At 44.9% G+C, this 18,957-nt stretch overlaps 1 long non-coding RNA gene across 2 annotated transcripts in view; it reads left to right on the forward strand.

The window, feature by feature from the left end:
* Positions 1-1,147: 1,147 nt before the first annotated feature.
* LOC123592796 overlaps positions 1,148-18,957 on the forward strand; it is a 30,835-nt gene continuing 13,025 nt past the window's right edge. Inside the window, exons 1-3 of one of the 2 annotated variants that reach the window (XR_006709940.1) lie at positions 1,148-1,233; positions 1,428-1,516; positions 8,828-9,090. This is a non-coding gene — a long non-coding RNA (uncharacterized LOC123592796). Of the gene's footprint in view, positions 1,234-1,427; positions 1,517-8,827; positions 9,091-18,957 lie in introns of those variants that run through there. The other variant, XR_006709941.1, reaches the window with a different exon arrangement.

The raw sequence follows: 18,957 nt of genomic DNA on the forward strand, positions 1-18,957 counted from the left end.
TGGACTGTGTGACTCTTGATCCCGAGGTCGTGAGTTTGAGCCCCGTGTGAGGTGTAGAGATTACTTAAAGAAATAAAAATCTTAAAAAAAAGAGGGAGAGAAAATTGTATAGCTTTTATCCAGATGCACGAATTTTGTTTTGAATGAACACATGTTAAAGATTTTAACTTACTATTAATGAAAGAAACAGGCGAATGTTATGACCGGTTCAAAGGTTCAATTCTAGATCAAAAGCATGGAAGTGAATTTGCAAATGGTTGCAATGCTGGCTTCTCACAGTGGGGGAGGGAGCCAGGTGAAATGCCGCTTGACAGGATTTCTTTACTTGCCTTTGGACAAGAAGCATTTCGCCTTGCCATGACGATTCGCTAATTTTAATTTTTTTTAATGTTTATTTATTTCTGAGAGACAGAGACAGAGCACAAGTGGGGGAGGGACAGAGAGAGAGGGAGACACAGAATCCGAAGCAGGCTCCAGGCTCCCAGCTGTCAGCACAAAGTCAGAAGGGGGCTCGAACTCAAGAACTGTGAGATGGTGACCTCAAATGAAGTGGGATGCCTAACTAACTGAGCCACCCAGGCGCCCCCCATGGGCTCATTTTATACATTTTGCCACATATCCTTTATCATTCCCTCTTTCTCTAATTAAATTTTTCTAAAGCCCTTTGAGAATAATTTGCATGCCTCCTGCCATCCTACCCATTAATACCTTGAATTCGCTATGAATTGTGGAAGAAAACACATTCTCTTACTTCACCGCGGCAGGTTATTAAATCCAGAAAATGCGACTTTGCCACAGTCCTTCCCTGTAATCCACGGTGCATGTTTTGTCAGTTGTTCTAATAATATTCTCGATGGCATTTTTCAGTCTCCAGTATTGAATTCAGTCCAGGGTCACATATTTCAGAGAGTTATCATGTCCCTGCTGTGTCCTCCTGCTTTTTAGAAAAGTTTGAAGTTTGCCTACGTTGGAAATCTACAAAGATTGTGGCGTTTCCCTGCGTGCCTGTTGGTGTTGGTGTTACGACATCTACGAAAATATTCTCAGCTGTTATGTCAAAAGCTGACTTTAAAAAGAACAAAACAAGGGGGTTTCTACTCTGAAGTCCGACTGGGGGGTGGTGGCGGGGGCGGGGGGGCGGGGAGCGAGCATTAATCAGAACATCGAAGTGAGCCCCACCATGCCCACGTGTACAAATAGCTGTTGATGGCTTTGCCATGCTTACTGAACTGAGTAAGTCTAAAAGCCTTCCGTGTGCATTCCTATTTTCGGGCGCAATACAGTACGTTAACCTCAGAATATCAAATTGAATCAGGGGTTCTGAGAAGAGCCGCCTGCAAAGCGGTTAGAATGACACTCCTCATTACACCGTCCAGATTCAGGTTTCAGACAACCATAACCAGCCTTTGCTGGCTTCTCACCTACAGGCAGACCCAGGCAGCCCCAAATCAGAGCCTGCCCTCCGGCAAGGGCTCCCGGACCTCTTCACAGGTGAAGTCCACCGAGACCCGGAAAGGTGAGCCTGAAAGGGGGAGGAAGCACCCTTTCCTGATGACATTTTTTGCTTGCTTGTTGGTTGGTTGGTTTGTTTCCTCCGGAGGCCCAAATAAACAGCCCGGGCAAGGCTGCTCACCACACAGTATGTCAGCACATATTATGCAGTCTGGGGCTGAGTGGATGTGTCAGCTGCCCATTAGACCACACTAAAATAGAATTGCTGGAGGCCTGAAGCATGAAGCATGATATTAGATAAAGTGATGAAATCTCACTCGATTAAAGAGCCAGGTCAAGGACAGTTACCTCGGGAAATTCCTTTTTTCCTCGAATATTCTCGCAACTTTGATGAATTTATCGTTTTCTTGCTTATTTTTCATTATCGTCCGGGGCTTTATGAACAATAAAATGTGCCTTCAGCAGGCGCTGACATATGGGAGCGATCGGAATCATAGGTTATATCGATTCAAAGAAAGAAAGGAGGAAAAAAAAAGACGGGATTGACATTGCCACAGGTCAAAAGCCTTTGGAAATGTTGGATTGATTGGTTTAGACAGTTGTTTGATTTTTCTCTCTTTCTCTAGCTCTTTTATTTTTATTTTTTATTTTTATTTATTTTTTTCCCCCTAGTAAAGGGATAAGAGAAAGAACAGAGAGGGTAATCTTTTTTATTTTAGGCCCACTGAAGGATAGGAACAGAGGCATATGGCCTGGCAGAAATTTTTATTTTTCTTTATTTGATTTATAAGGACAGGAGAGAAATGCTTCTTGCAAAGGGCTCCTTTTTGCAAAAGGGCTTGCAGCCGGAATGGAAATGGCTGCACACCTGCCTTGCTTCTTAAAACCTGGGGTGCTTCTTAAAAGCACAGCTCGCCTGTCTGGCGCTTCCGAACCGGAGACAAAAAAAAAAAAAAAAGAAAAGAAAGGATTTGGGTCCATGCATACTGCACTCTGGCTTAATTTCATCTACAATAACGTTTGAGAAGCAAAAGGAGGGAAGGTGAATATTCGGCGCACTTGGGTTTTCCCCTTAGTGCTTAAGGGTTCTCTCCATCTCTCCCTGTCCCCACCTCCCCAGCCAGTCCAAGGGACATCCCGGGATGTCCCCGTGGGAGCAGCGCTGAGGCCAGCTAATCGGAACACGTAGACGCTAATTCATTTGGTTCAGCTGCTCCTTGTTTGGGTCAGAAAACGGCAGTTGCAAATGTGCTCATCTGGAGGGTTGAGAGCATTTTGCAGGTATATGTGCCAGCACCACTTGAAGGTCCTTTGCAAACTCTCAAACGTAATAAATGATGGAGGTGTTTTAGTTCAGTGAGTTTCCCATGCAGCATTTTAACTTTGGGCTCCAATTCCATCCTATATATGGAGGCTGCTTGAGTTTTTTAGATTCCTTTTTTTCCCTTCATAAAACAGGGATCATATTAGCATACTATGCCTTTTCTAGCTTCCAAGACTATAAGGAAGGTGAACTAAGGTCACCTATTTACAGGGATGTTGAGTTCTTAAGATGCAAAGTATTATCTAGATGCCAAATAGTGTCGTGATTATATTTTCATATGATATTAATTTTTTTTATTAAAAAATTTTTTAAAAACATTTATTTATTTTTGAGAGAGAGAAAGAGAGAGAGATAGAGCACAAGCAGGGGAGGGGAACAGAGAGGGAGACACAGAATCCGAAGCAGGCTCCAGGCTCTGAGCTGTCAGGACAGAGCCCGACGTGGGGCACGAACTCTCAAACTGTGACATCATGACCTGAGCTGAAGTCGGATGCTTAACCGATGAGCCAGCCAGGTGCCCCATATGATATTAATTTTTAATGCTGGTGGACACAGAATTTGTATGACCCAGGGAGCTGCACTTACTTGGAATGTGAACCATAGATACACTTAAAATTTACATCTTCTTTTCCAGCAAATTGCTTAGGCATTACATGATGTTTCTATAAATCTAGCTTCTTCTTTATAGCAGCATTTCCCAGGTGGGAGCTGATGTCCAAGGCAGAAATACGTTAAAGAGCAGGTGGTGGGACAGGCAGGAAATGCGGAAGGTTTTTTAAGTATAATGTTGATGCCTCAGTTTCTCCAAAAATAATAGGACAAAAGTGAGAGGGCAATAGTTTTTTTCTTTTAATTACAGAAAGCAAAAGCATGATTACTTGCTACATACAAATGTTAGACAATTGTTTGCAGGTCTGATCAACTACAATCTTTCTCTTCCCTCTGGAGCCAAGGTTTTTTCTTTTTCTTTTTTTTTTTTCCTCTTCTAAATATTGTAGTGGTTTGAAAGATCAGAAGGCAATTGTGCTAAATTTGCTATTATTAGCATGGAAGTGATAACAGCTTTCTTATCCCTTGGGAGAAGAAGAGGCAGGTGGGGGCCCAGGGATTCTCAGTGCAGTATCGGCAAGCTTCTCACCAAAACAAAAGGACTGAGAATATCTGCCTATGAGAAAATGAGGAGCCTGATACTTTTTCTCTGGGCGAGGTGCATGTTGAAGACACACGAAGAGGTAAAAGTGAGGGTCACGAAATGGGTGGAGTTTAAAATTTTTTTTTTATTGATGTGTATTTATTCTTGAGAGACAGAGAGAGATCGAGTGTGAGCAGGGGAGGGACAGAGAGAGAGGGAGGGAGGCACAGAATCCCAAGCAGTCTCCAGGCTCTGAGCTGTCAGCACAGAGCCCGACCCGGGGCTTGGGGCTTGAACCCACGAACCGTGAGATCATGACCTGAGCCGAAGTCAGATGTTTATCTGACTGAGCCACCCAGGCGCCCCAAAGTGGGTGGGGTTTTAAAGCCTTCTTTAAATGGGGCTTTAATGGGGAATGGGGAAGACCCACACCAAGTATTGGTGGCAAGGTCAGGGGGCATGCCCCATGTTTTTCTTCCTCCTCACCGAACACCTGGGCAGCACCAGACAGGAATCGTGTGTCTCCTGACGGTCATCTTGCTCATGATAAAAGTTATATGTCTTATCCCAAGCAACGATAAAACAAAACAACAACAACAAAAATGACTTTGAAACCTCTCATCGGCACCTCTAATGAACACAACAGATAGAAGAATATGCTTATCAGAAATGGTCCTCCTTTGCTCCATGACGAACTCAGCAAATACTCCATTAGAAGGGTTTGGTTTCCCACGTGGGTGGTGAAGTCTCCTGAGTTATATTAAGGCTATAAATGCATTTGGAAGTAGCTCAGAGCCTCACTCGAGGAGATGGGTACTCTTTATTCGTCATTCCTCCCCAGGAGGCCCTGATTAGCCCAACACTCATTTGGTACAATAATGGAACAGGAAATTTCTTCTAGGCGCCTGCAACAGAAACTCAGTGGAATGTTTGCTACCTTGGGAGTATCAGGTCATTTTCATATCTGCCGGGGAAACACGTGATCCCGGAAAGGAGGGGCCGGGAAAACAGTGGCCTTGGACAAAGACACAGCTTCCATGGCAGAATATTTCCAAGCAGGGCCAGGGGTGGGATTTTTGTCTTCCCCATCAAATCACCTTCACATGTTTTTCATCCTCTCCTTTAAAATGTATGCTTCCGTTTGGTTTGTTTTATTTTAACGCGAGAGAACCAACTGAAAGGGCAACTTCTGTGAACCTGCAGGCTTCTAACCCGAAGAGTTCGTCATTTCAGTCCTGAATACCGATTTATGTCCCCTCGGCCAGCACGAGGGGAGGGGCACATTTCTTTTTCTCCCCATGACGCCTTCCATGACATGACACATGAATGATGGAGTATATAATGATTTAACCAAGGCTGATCTTTCCACCTGGGGACACACACAGCACTTAAAGTGTCCGCACGTCCTATTTATTTATTTATTTATTTGATCTCTTAAGTAGAGAAACCAGGGTATTTAAAATCCACTGGCTTTTTAATCCTTTACACAGAGAATTCCTTTTTTCTTTTTACAGAGAAACTATCCCCACAAGCCAAAGCGGTGGAGTTTGAGTTATAGGGAAATTCCGCAAATATTTACATTGTGATTCTTTCATTCTTTAATTGCTGCGGCTTTTGTATGACCTCCCCTTTATTTGGGCCCTGTGCAGAGGACAAATTGCCATGTCCTTCATTCCTAAAGTTAATCCATCAGTCATGTCACTTTGACTGATTAGTTTCTTTCCCAGGGACCACACGGCATATGGATTCAGCTAGATTCATTCCTGTCTGATTCACCGTGTTGCAGGTGATGTGATGTGCCAGTGAGCTTCCTTGCAGCCCGTGCCGGGTTTCTTAAGAGCACTGGAGTACCTCTTGAATGATGTGGGAATTCCTCTAACGCCACTGATGTGGTGATCCCTTTAGGGTAGGATATGCCACAGTCTTTTTTTTGTTTTTCCTTCTTGTTGTCTAGCTTATCCAAATATGATTTAACATAGGGAAAAGTAAGTGAACAGAAAGGAAGATGAGGCAGGTCTCATATATCTGGGTTTTAGATTAACATAGCCACATGGACCAGTACGAATTAAGCTACATTTGAAGTGGCCTCTGGGGAAGCCTACTAGTCCCCATAATCCAACGGCACTTAAATATTCAGGACAAAGTTATAAAGTGGCCAATTGGTGTTAAAACTGATCGCACAGAGTAGAAACAGAGAGCGAAGGAAAAGCAGAAACGTATTTTATTTAGGAAGGCCTTGACAATTTAGATGCAGTCAAAGAGAGCTCAGTGTTCCGTGTGAAAGAGGTTAGTTTTGCCTAATGTCCATTATTACCCGAATCCAACCAAGATGGAATTTCAGATCCCAAGCAATACAGGAGAGAAGAAGGGTAAGGACAAGTGGTCCGTGAGGGACAGAGGGGTGGGGCTTGGGGGAGAGAAAATACTGGGAGGATGACATTTGACCAAGACCATGAAGGAGATGGTCAAATTGGTCTTGTAGAATCTGCCAGGTAGAGACAACAGCAAGTCAAAGGCTGTGTGGTATGTAGGTACTGTGCCTGGTGAGTCTGAGGAAAACTGAAGACACCAGGTTTTCATGGAATGTTGTTGTAAAAGGGTGATAGAAGGAAATGTGGGGTCATGAGGGGGTTCTCTTCAAGTGCTTGACACTGGTGGGCATGGGAGGCAAGGGAGAAGTTCATGATACAGGGAGAAGGTTAGGAGAAAGGGTAGTTCCACAAGTTAGGATGGAGTAAGAGGGGAGATAGAGTCCATTATTCATGTGGAGGGCTGGCTATAGAGAGAAGCCTAAATAGTTCATCTATCATAGCAGGAGGGAGCAAAGAACAGATGGGCACTGCTCCGGGTCACAAGGAGATTGGGTGCTGGGAGCCTTGGAAGTTGTTTTTAGATTGTATGTGTGTGTGTGTGTGTGTGTGTGTGTGTGTGTGTGTGTGTGGTGTATGTTAAGTAAAGCCATCAAATGAGAGTAAGGATGGGCAATATGTATTGGAGGTTTGAGGAGAAAGAAAAAGTCATGAAAAAGTCATCCAGGGCACGTTGTTCTCTGTGTGTGGTCCAGACCTGGAACATCAGCACCACCTGAGAGATACAGTTACTCAAGCCCTGCCCCAAACCGACTGATTCAGAAATCTGGGGAGGGAGGCCCAGCAATCTGAGTTTTCATGTATCTTCTAGGTGATTCTGTGGTAATCTCAAACTCGGGAGCAAGTTCAGGGTAAACAGGAGACTGATGGATTTCTAGAAATGTATGTTGATGGGAAGAACAAAGAACCTCCTTGAAGACACTGTTCAGGAGTTGAAAATGAGATCGGTCAGGGAGTCAGGTGTCTCTCTCCAGCCCTGACCATGTCTGTAGGTGCACAGAGATGAATGATTAGATTTAACCTTGCTTGGGGGTTTTTTCCAGGTGAGAACAGTGAAACAAGATTGTGAAGAATATTTGCCAAGGTGTAATATAATGGTGGAGTCTCACAACCTAGGCTAAGCGGAAAACCAAGCGACCATGAAAATATATGATCAATTGCTAGTAAGTCCCAGTGGGGCCAAAGCTTCTTAGAGTTGGGATATCAGAGTGAGCTGGAAAGAGAGAATGCTTGAAATTACAATTACAGAGGAGTTCTAATTGCTGGCAGTAAGTCTAGGTATGACCTTTGAAGTGACTGCTTGAGGCAGAGTGGAGGATGTGAGAGTTGGAGGAGAGGGCATCAGGAAACTGAGAGTCTAGGACATTGGAAAGATTTTATATATATGCGTACTGAAGTCATCACGTGTGCTGGAGAAGTAGCAGTAAGCCAAGAGCTAAAATCTGCAAAGGATTAGGAGGGGGGGGGTCTGTTAGTAACTGTAACAGATTGGAATATAGAGTGATAAAGACTAATGACATGATGTTCCAAGATGAGGATTTGCCGTTGTTCGTGTGTTGGGAGGGAGGCTGTATGAAACAGGAAGGATACCCACCCCCCACCCCCAGGCCTGGTGTTGCAAGAGGTCTTGAAGGACACAGTGGCCGTCACTTCAGAGGGCTGAGTGAAAAGCAAGTTGTGCCCTGAGAGGAGAGTCCAGAATTTGGTGGTTAAACCCAAATTCCAGAAGGCAGTGTGGAAGGGTTTTGGGAATTTGAGCGGGGTCGTAGAGTGAAAGAGAAGATGGGAAAATACAGAGATGGTTGAGGACAAGAGTCCACGGAGATGAAAGATGACGGAAAGTTCTAAGCATCTTGTGGGGCCTGGCACCCACCAGAGAACAGGGCTAAGTGAGGTTTGCCTGTGTGTCCTCAACAAGGCTGGGAGCATTGCGGGGCAGTGAACTGTGGTGGACTTGCCAGGAGTGTTCTGAGGCCTTCTTCACTCTTGCCGACGGCCGTGTGAGGCCAGAGATGGGCAGGCTCACCCTTGGGGTCTGGAAATCTAGGAGAGGTGGGAGGCCAGGGAAGCATGATCTTCTTTGGCTGACTGTGTGGACGGCTCTCCCATCGGAGTAGATTTGGAAATAGCTATTGGAAAATGGTGGCGAGTAGATGAGTCAAGGCTACTACTGTAAGTTCAACGCCCTAACACATGCCCAATTCAGAAGTCTCGGGTTCGTAAAAGTTCTACGTATTTATTCTTGTCTTCTTTAAATCTTGGAAGTGAAAAAGGAAAAGATAAAAATAATTGGAAATTAAAAAAACAATTAAGTTTATTTATTTATTTTGAGTGAGAGAGACAGAGAGAGTGAGCAGGGGAGGGGCAGAGAGAGAGGGAGAGAGAATCCCAAGCAGGCTCCATGCTGTCAGCATGGAGCCTGATGCAGGGCTCGAGCTCACGAGCCAGGAGATCGTGGCCTGAACTGAAACCAAGAGATAGATGCTTGACAGACTGAACCACCCTGGAGCCCCCCAAATAATCTGAATTTTTATGCTTTTATCCCTCCAGTTTTGTGAGGTCCAGGAAATATCCCTTAAGTGTATTCATTGCTATTATTTCCAGCAAGAGTTGCCACTTCATTTCATGTCAGTGCCCCATCCGTTCTTCCTGACGTGGCTCACATACAAGGAGACATTTTTTGCATACCGGTGAACAGATGCTCTTAGGAACCAGTGTGGATTGGTGGCTCGAGCATAGGTCCTGGGTGTGAGCCACGTGCCTAGGATGAAATAGCGTATACTTTTCTGGGGATGCACACCTGGAACGCAGACATGGGAACTACCGAAAAAGCAGTTGTTTCAGATGCCAAATACTTTCAGAACAGCTAGCTCCAGTGGAAACCTCTTCAAGTCTGGCAAGAATTCCAGGGTCTCTGGGCTGTACATGCTCTGTTTTCACACTGTAAGCCATTGCTCTGCGTAGAAATGCTCGAATGCGGTTAGAATTCTTGTAACGTCCCTTTAAGTGGCATAATATCGTATGCAGAGTGACAAGCCCCATTAGAAAATGCAGTCTCCCCTCACAGCTAGGCTTAATGTGTAGCAGGGGAAGGGACTCATGCAGGAATAATTCCTCTTGATGACTCAAGATTGATTCTAGAAGAATTTAAAGAAGAATGTGGGCTTTTCAAGGAAGTGGATAATGCAGGAAATCTCTGGACAGCTGCCGGCGACTTGGAGTATCTGGGGAGAGCTGCAGGGTCAAGAGAATGATTTGCTTCTCCAAGGCCTGAACTAAGAAATAAAACAAAGCAAAACGAAAGCAAACATATGATGACAACCGGAAAACCCTTGAACCAGTGAGGAGGACTTACGTTTGTCTATCTATCTATCTATCTATCTATCTATCTATTTATTTATGAGAGTAGGAGTGGGGGGAGGGGCAGAGAGAGAGAGGGAGACAGAGGATCTGAACCGGGCTCTGTGCTCAGAGTGGGGAGCCCCAGGCAGAGCTCGAACCCATGCATGGTGAGATCATGACCTGAGCCGAAGTTGGAGCTGGACGCTTAATCCACTGAGCCAGCCAGGCGCCCCCAGGACTTGCCTTTAAAGTGGAATGTCAATCCCTTTCTTACCCACTTCCCTTTGTGTTACTATTACTACTAACTGCTGTTAACCATTTCTTCTCCAGGCTTAGAAAACATTGTTTCAAAAGACACAAATGGAATCAGCCTATAAATACTGTTTTGCCAGTTTGCTTCAAATTGAATGGATTTTGGACCTGAAAATGTACTATAGTCTTTCGTTCAGCTGTTCAGTGTTCTGTGTATCCTTATGGAATAATTTATATAACCTATCCCTATTAACATTTAAATGGCTTTCATTTGAGACTATTACAACAAAAGTGCCGTTAATGTCCTTAAGCATTATTTTTGTGCGGTAAGGCAAATCTGTTTATGGGTGAAATTCCTAGAAGCGTAATTCCTGGGTCAAAGAATACATGCATTTCTTTAAGCTCGGTAAATAACATGTTTTATTTTAGGCTCAAAGTATTCTTATGAATCAATAAGTAAAAGGTGAATAAAAAATCTAAAACTAATAAAGGAACACATGTCAGACAGGAAAAGAAATACAATTGGTTAGTGAGCAAATGAACAGTTACTCAGTCTCACTCCTTCACTAACTGAAAATTAAAACCAGATAGCATTTTCCCTGTAAAGTTGATAAATACTCCTACATTTGATCCCACAGGTCATTTGTGAGAGGGCGGGGAGCCACCATGGGCACACACTTTTGATGGTGTGAGCGATCATCACTTGTTTTGGCAGGAGCGTTAGCGATAGCTTTGCTGGTGTTTTTACTCTCGGTGCCCTGTCACTTGGCCTTGAGTTATGCTCTGCTCATTTGATTAGAGGAAGATCTTTAGGCACTAATTATAGTTTATTTTTCAGTGTGGAAAGCTGTCCGACTTACCTTATACTGGACTGATTTACTGGTTTAACAGTATGGGCATTCTGTTGCATTCATTCAATAAATGTTTATTTGGCATCTATTATATGCCACTGGGAACACAGTGGGGGACACAGGGTGACTAGCAGTGGACGTGACAGGCAAGGCCTCTACTCTCACAGAGTTTTTATTCTAATGGGCAAAGGCGACAACAAGCAGGGGCACGATCAGATGTATGATGTATAGCAGGAAGTGACGAGGCCTGGGGCAGAACCAAAATGGGTAAAGGGATAGCGAGTGACTGAAGGGCCATTTAGATAAGATGCCAGAGAGTCTTTCTGAAGAAAAGACATTTTAGCTGAACATTGGATGACAAAAAAAAAAAAAAAAAAAGACGTGGCTAATCAAAGAACTGGCAAGGGCCCTCCAAACCGAGAGCACAGCATGGGCAAAGGTCCTGGGGCAGGCAGGAGGACCAGTGTTATAGCACGAACTGCGTCCTCCCAAAATTCAAATGTGGAAGCCCTAACCTCCAATGTGACTGTGTTTGGAGACAGGGTCGTGAAAGAAGTAATTAGCATTAATGAGGGCATCACTTCCACCAAACATATCCCAAAGCTGCTTACCTCTCTGAACCCCCATCTCTACTCTCTAGCTGACACCATCCATTCTGGGGGTCCAGGAAGGCTTCCTCATGTCCTTCTTGCTTCCTATCTGCCCCTTTGATTCCATTCTCCTCAAAACAGCTGGAGCAAGGTGTTAAAAGGCAAGGCTATGGGAGGATATGCGGACACAGCCAGAAGGCAGCTGTCTATCAACCAAAGAGAGAAGCCTTAGAAGAAACCTTCTGCCACTGTGATCTTGGTCGTCCAGCCCCCAGAACTGTGAGAAAATAAATGTCTGTTGTCTAAGCCACCCAGTCTGTGGTGTTTTGTGACATCTGCCTGAGCACACCAAGACAGCCAGTGTGGCTGAAGCTTCGTGACCGGGAGGCAGTAAGGAGGACCTAGGGTTCGAGAACCCGGCAAGGGCCAGGAGGACAGGGCTTTGAGGGCTGGGGGTAAGAGGCTGGGTTTAATTCTAAGTCTGATGAGAAATTATGGGAGGGGGTAGTGACTTTTAACATCTTGCTCCAGCCGTTTTGAGGAAAATGGGGTCGAAGGGGCAGATAAGAAGCAGGTAGGATATGAGGAAGCCCTTCCCGGATACACAGGAGGGATGGTGTCAGCTAGAGAGTAGCTAGCTCTCTGGTTTGGTGTAAGTGAGGGAAGCCCAGGGGACCCTTCCCTGATAGCCTATAAAGATAGGGTGCTGGGAGTGATCCACGTTGGCGATCCATCCAATTAGTGGTGCATTCTCTGTAGACAATATCAAGACCGACCAACCCAAAGCCCTCTGCTTTTTATTATCATCACATGCTGACGGTTGTAGACAGTGTCAGTGAAACGACATTCCTCCTGGGAGCACGGGACTCTCCTAGCCTTTCCCACCACCCACCCCGCTGGGGTCGCTGGAAGAGGTAGGGTGAGCCGAGTAACTGCACCTGCTAGGGCAGTGAGGCTGAGGATCTCAAGTTCCCCTCGTAAGACTGGCCGCGTCCCCTCCCTCCCTGAAGGGCCAGTGGATAAAGACAGGAGTGGAGAAGGCAACAGAGTCTCCTTTGCCAGCGCTCTCCCACCTGGAGAAACAGAGCACCTCCCTCCTCTTTGCCTGAGGCTTGAACAGAGGAAGAGGTGGCAAGGAATTCCTGAATTCTCCTCAGCTTTCTGTTCCTTCTCAAACCTTTGGACGAAGGATGAGGCTGTCCCTGGAGAGAAGGGGCCAGAAGAGTGTCAAAGCAGCCATGTCCCTTTTGTGCCACTCCCAATACCCCACAGGACACGGAGAACCCATTCTTGCCATAAGGGAGCTGGGCAGTTCAGCTTTTACGCCAGGAGGATACGGGACGGTCCTATAAGGACATCATTTCAAAGGCCGAGTTGAATTTTAGACTCAGTTCTTATCTCAAACTGTACCAAGCCCATTAGCCAGAATAGCTCACCAGGGATTCTGGACTAGATTCAAATTAGCACAATACTGATTCCCTAAATATGAACAATGGATGACTTCTTTCACAGCTAAAGTCCTGGAAGAAATTAGAGTTTAGAAGTGAAATAAAAGTGCAAATTCCTTTTTTCTTGTAAACCAAAGACACTTAACTCTAAAATACCTTCTTCCCACATTTCCCATTCTGCTCAGAGTTGGAGAGTCTCACCCAACTGCTGCAGGTGGGGCCATCTTCCTGGGCTGCCACAGTGATTACCCGATGCTAAGAGTGGATTCATCCAACCTCAGAACTCTTATGCGTCCCACGTCTCTAAAGAATCAAGTCAACCCGATTCTCAAGATGATTGATCAGCGCACCGGGCCCATACAGAGATGAATGGTGTCTGATCCCCAGTGAGAGCATTTCACAAATAGAAGCTATGTTCTCCTCTGTCTTGAGCCAGCAATGGATTGAAGCTGAGAGTTGGTGGAGGAAGTAACACAGAGAAAAAGTAGGAAGGAAAAAATTCATCTTGCCTCTAGATTTGCCAGAACGCCAGTTACTCTATGCCAGCTGTCTGGAGTATACAACATGTTCACTTAAACTCAATTGGGAAAATGTTCCATCATGAACTTCAACATACTGCCATATGCCTTACATAAGGCCAAAGCTTCTCGTCTGAGCTACTACTGTTGGAACTTTCTTCCTCAGAATCCCGAGGAGAAGCAAAGACCTTTGTCTGCTGTGTGCTTCCCCCCCAAAACCTACAGTAGCTCTGGGTTCCTTCAGCTCTGTGTGGGGCTGTCAGAATCCCCCAAACCCGTGCCTGAGTGGTCCCTGAGATATAATGACCCCAAATCTTTCCCTTTTCTCATGTTCTCCCCCTTAATTCCCCACGCCTTGAATAAATTTAACTACTGAAGAGGCGGCACAAGATCCCTTGTTAAGCACCCACTTCCTGGTGCATCCAGTTCACAGCTGCAGGCCAATGGGAGAAACCAAGTAAATATCTTTTGTGGCTCCTATGCCCCGCCCTCCCAAACTGCCGTGCATTCAAACCTCCGCACATATTCCCAGACCCTTTTGAAGACATCCTCCTAAGATCAGTGAAAATCCCTACTCTTTCTAGGACCTTGGGTCTGTCAAAGACTCTGTGAGCCCCTGAACTCCTGGAGAAGTGAAAAGATCTTACTGATGCCAGATGAGAAATCTCCATCTTGGCTCTTGATCACATCCCTACTCATTCATTCTGAGGTTCCAAATCAACAGTGAGTCTCCCTTAGTGCTGATTCCTCATGTGGCTGCCTGGCTGAGGATACCTGGCAGATTCAGATGATATTCAACTGCTAGGTCCTGTGATTACCAAGTCCAGACTCCTTGGCCTTGCCTTCCCAGACCCGCCTTAGCTCTCCACCCGGTAAGGAAGCAGAGGAGGTGGATGGAGGGAGGAGGGTGTGGCTTGCATCTCGTTCACCATAACAGATGGAACAAGAAAGAAGTGAGTGCTTCTCCAGAGCCTGTGAGAAATGAAATAGGAAATTGATGGCCCACCTTCTGCTTCAGAGGCATGGTGTCTTAGCCCACTGGGACTATGGCAACTTATGAGAGATGGACTGAATGGCTTATAAACAGTAAACATTCCTTTCTTGCAGTTCACAGAATTATCCTTAACAGCAGTGTAGGCTTTCTGTAGCATGCACCCCAAAATCCTCCAGGCTCTACCCCTTGCCTAGCTCCAAAATCACTTCTGCACTTTTAGGTATTTGTTACAGCAGCATCTCACTCTTGGTACCAACTTCTGTCTGAGTTTGCAGGGGCCGCTACAGTGAATTACCTTTGGCAAGCTTATAAACAACAGACATTGGTTTCTGACAGTTCCGGAGGCTGGGAAGTCCAAGATCAAGGTGCTGGAAGACTGGGTGTCTGGTGAGAGCCTGCTTCCTCACTGACAGCTGTTTTCTTGCTATCCCCTCACATGGCGGAAGGGATGAGCTAGTTCTCTTGGGTCTCTCTTCTAGGGGCCCTAATCCCAATCATAAGGGCTCTCTCGTCGTGACCTAATCAGCTCCCAAAGGCCCCACCTCCTGATACCATCCCCTTCGGGATCGGGATTTCAACATATGGATTTTGTGGGGTCAAACATTCAGACTACAGAACATGGCAATTCTGGTTACGACTTAATGTGGGGAAATGAATATTTGACCCTCTGACCCAAACAGCTGCATAGGCAAGGACTAGAAGCTTGCTGTAAAAGACAGGTTGTGGGACCACAAGGCATGGGGCCAAGGCATGGGGTTTGAAAGAGGGTGTGGTCTTTTTTTCAAATAACAAGACAGAGTGATTCCACTATTGGTAAAACATGAGCCATTGAATACCAGGCTCTATTTGGGTTGGACATTACTTCTCCTATGGGGAAGAGGAAGTTAGAGAAAGAAGACAGAGGGGAGGCAAAAGAGGGGGGCACTAAGTGTTTCCTGTAAGACTTCCTCCTTTGTGCAGAATGCCAGGTTGACAGGCATGGCTAGCATATCAGACTTCCAACAGAGGACCCGAAACAGTAGGATGTACGTGTGTGAGGGCGTGCGTAAAATGGTGTTTATTGCAAGGAGCTGCCTTGTGTGATTGCGGGGACTGGCCAAGCAAGTCTGAAATCCATAGTGCGGGCCATCAGGAAGGACCGGTTGGAAAATCCGGGCAAGAACTGATGCTGTAGTTCCAGGGCGAATATTTTTCTTCCTCAGGTAAACCTCAGTTCTGCTCTTAAGGCCTTCCAACTGCTTGGATGAGGATCACTATGATTTTTCTAGGATAATCTTTACTTAAATTTAACATGATCCACTTCGAGCATGTTAATGACATCTACAAAATATTTTCATGGCAATACCTAGATTAGTGTTTGGATAACTAGGTAATACCGGTCTGATCAATTTAACACATAAAAATGATCATCACAAATAGTAAGGAGGAATGTCTACCCTTCTCCAACAGCCAGGTGAATGTGAGGGGAACATCATTTCAGACAGCGGGAACAGCATGTGCAAGGAGGAATTGGAAGAAGACACTTAGAGCAAAGAAGGAAAAGGTTATGAAGGCGGACTGAAAAATAGGCAGAGGCAACATCATAAGTCCCCTTGCATTTTAGAGCAAGAAAGTTTGAATTTTATCCAGAGAGAGAAGTCTCGGGATTTAACACGGAAAGGGATATGACAAGAGATGCGTTATAGAAACATCAAGCAGGTGCCTATATAAAAAGACTAGAAGAGGTAAAACTATAGACAAGAAGGCTGACTAAGTGATAGCAAAAAATATCCAGGTCTGAGGTGTGTTTCTAGGAGTAAAGTTGGAGAGCAGGGTGTAAATTCACCACCTATTTAGCATACTCAAGAAGTGGAATTCACAGCTCATGGCTGAGAGCCAGAGAGAAGTCCAGCTGCCTGATCTGAGTAACAGGGTTTTCAGTTATTCATTTGCTGAAATAGCAGATTGGGAAGGAGATGGAATTTGGGTGCCCTCTGCTCACATATGGTGTGTGGGGGGCAAGTTTGGTGTGGGGAAGGTGTCTGTTAGCATCCACACGTTAGTAGGCAATTCTGGAGGCCTGGCGATACGTCTGAGCTGAAAACAAAATTCTGTGGTCTTTTAACATATAATTAGGAGAGAGTTGTGCAAATGTAAGAGATTATTTAGGAAATCTACGGGCAAGAGAAGACCCCAAAGAGAATAGGACGAGAGAAAATGGCCAAGGAGAGAATCCTCAGGGACATGAACAGGTAATGGATTGGATGGGAGAAGCAACTTGTGAACGACAAAACTCAGATGAGGAAGTGGATGCTCTTTCCCCCACTCCCTAAATGATGATATTCATTAGAGAACTGCCTTTGATGTTCTTCCATTCTTTTACCAAGGATTTATCAGACACTATTCTGGAGATACGATGATGAATAAGCCATGATTTCTGCCCTCAAGTGATCTAGATCAAGGTTGAGCAACCTGGGCACTAGTGACATTTTGGCTCAGATAATCCATTGTGATTGGGGGGCTGTCCTGTACATTGTAGGATGTTTAGCAGCATCCTTGACCCTTATCCTGTGGATATCCGTAGCAATTCTCCCACCCCAGTGGTAACAATCCCAAGTATCTGTAAGACATTGTCATATGTCCCCTTGAAGGAGGAGCAAAGCCACCCCCACTTGAGAATCAGCACTCTCAAGTCTAAAAGCTGACAAATACATAAACAGGATAAAATTACATCATAATATGTGTTATAAGATAATAAATATTCCTAGACTATTTAGGAGATTAAGTAGTTTATAGATTCTATGGGAGACTACCAGGAGCAACACAGCCAGAAACATTGCAGCCAGACAAAATGCCCAAGGGCACCTCCATATTGGTCCGGGAAAAGAATGCCACTAGCACTGGCTGTCCCGACTTAGCACCAAAGGTGCTAGAGCCTGGGTGCCAGGAGCCCCCGACAGTTACCACAGGAAGACCTGCCCCTACTCCTGCCCCCGTGAGTGCCAGATGATCTTCTATTTGACACGCACTCACTTCCAGATTTTCCCTGGTTGTATCTGATTGGTAAAACCAAGAACTCTAGGTATCTTCATCTTAACATCCCAACCTCTATCTTAAGTTCATGTCCTTTAATAATCACTCCACTCTGCCAGGTGTCTTGTCAGGAAAACTTGGCAACAATGTTGACTGTCCCTTCACTCCATGTCTAACCTGCCTTTGCGTTTGGCTGATTCAACCATTCTATTCCCTTGGATCTCACTTTGGGTTTGGAACATTTCTCCCAACTTATGTGAGTTAAGCCGTTTGCCCCATCCACTCATCCTGGCTTCTTGAGTACAGAGAGAAGGAACTAAAATTTATTGAAATTCTATGATGTGTCAAATGCTGTGGCAGGGACTTGACATAGAGGATCTCATTTAGAAATAGCAGGATAGCGTGAGAGGAAGGACTGTAAAATCTGATGATTCTGAAAAGCACAAGAAACCAAAGAAAAAAATAGTTCAATTGGACCATGACAAAATTAAAGTCTTTGTGTATCCAATGACACTATGAAGAAAGGAGCTAACACAACCCCTAAGATGGGAGAAAGTATTTGCAGATCATATGTCTGATAAGGGACGAGTAGACAGAACATTTTTTAAAGTTTATTTATTTATTTTGAGAGAGAGAGAGAACATGAGTAGGGTAGAGGCAGAGACAGAGGGAGAGAAAATTCCACGAAGGCTCAACATTCTCAGCGTGGAGACTGACATGGAGCTCAAACCCCCAAACCATGAGATCATGACCTAAGCAAAAATCAAGAGTTGGTCACTTAACTGACTGAGCCACCCAGGTGCCCCTAGTAGTCAGAACATCTAAAGAATTCCTACAACTCAACAGTAAAAACACAAAACTCAGTTTAAAAATGGGTAAAGGATCTGAATAGGTATTTCTCTAGAGAAGATATACAAAGGGTCAATAAGCACATGAAAAGATATTCATCACCAATTCTTTTTTTTTTTTAATGTTTTTTTATTTTTGAGACAGAGACAGAGCATGAGCAGGCGAGGGGCAGAGAGAGAGGGAGACACAGAATCCGAAGCAGGCTCCAGGCTCTGAGCTGTCAGCACAGAGCCCAACGCGGGGCCCGAACTCACTAACCGTGAGATCATGACCTGAGGTGAAGTCAGATGCTCAACCGACTGAGCCACCCAGGCGCCCCGATTCATCACCAAATTCTTAGGGAAACGTAAGTTAAAGCCACAATGACATACCACTCCACACCCACTAGGACTGCTATAAAAATAAAATTAAATTAAATAAAGTGTTGATGAGAACGTGGGGCAATTGGAATCCTTACCCGTTGCTAGTATGAATGTGAAATGGTGTAGCTTTTCATAAACCTGTCTGTTATGCACTCAGTCTGTTAAGCACTCTCTCTGTGCCAGGCTCAGCGACAAGCACTTATGTGCATTATCTCATCTAATTCTTATAATAACCCCAGAAAGTCCATTCAATCCATCCTTTCCCAAAGTGAGCTTTGCTCAGACTCTCAAGATGCTCAGGGTTAAAGTAAAACAGGGAAACACTACATCTTCAAAGCGCTTTTGCAGACTCACAATACTCACGAGCCCATGAAAGACTCTGAAAAATCCTGCAGTGAAAATAGTTTAACTTTGATACTCCAGTGTTTCTTGCATCATTTGGCCACTTACCACTTATTAACA

This window comes from Leopardus geoffroyi, chromosome D4 (assembly GCF_018350155.1).
Source record: "Leopardus geoffroyi isolate Oge1 chromosome D4, O.geoffroyi_Oge1_pat1.0, whole genome shotgun sequence".
Lineage (NCBI taxonomy): Eukaryota > Metazoa > Chordata > Mammalia > Carnivora > Felidae > Leopardus > Leopardus geoffroyi.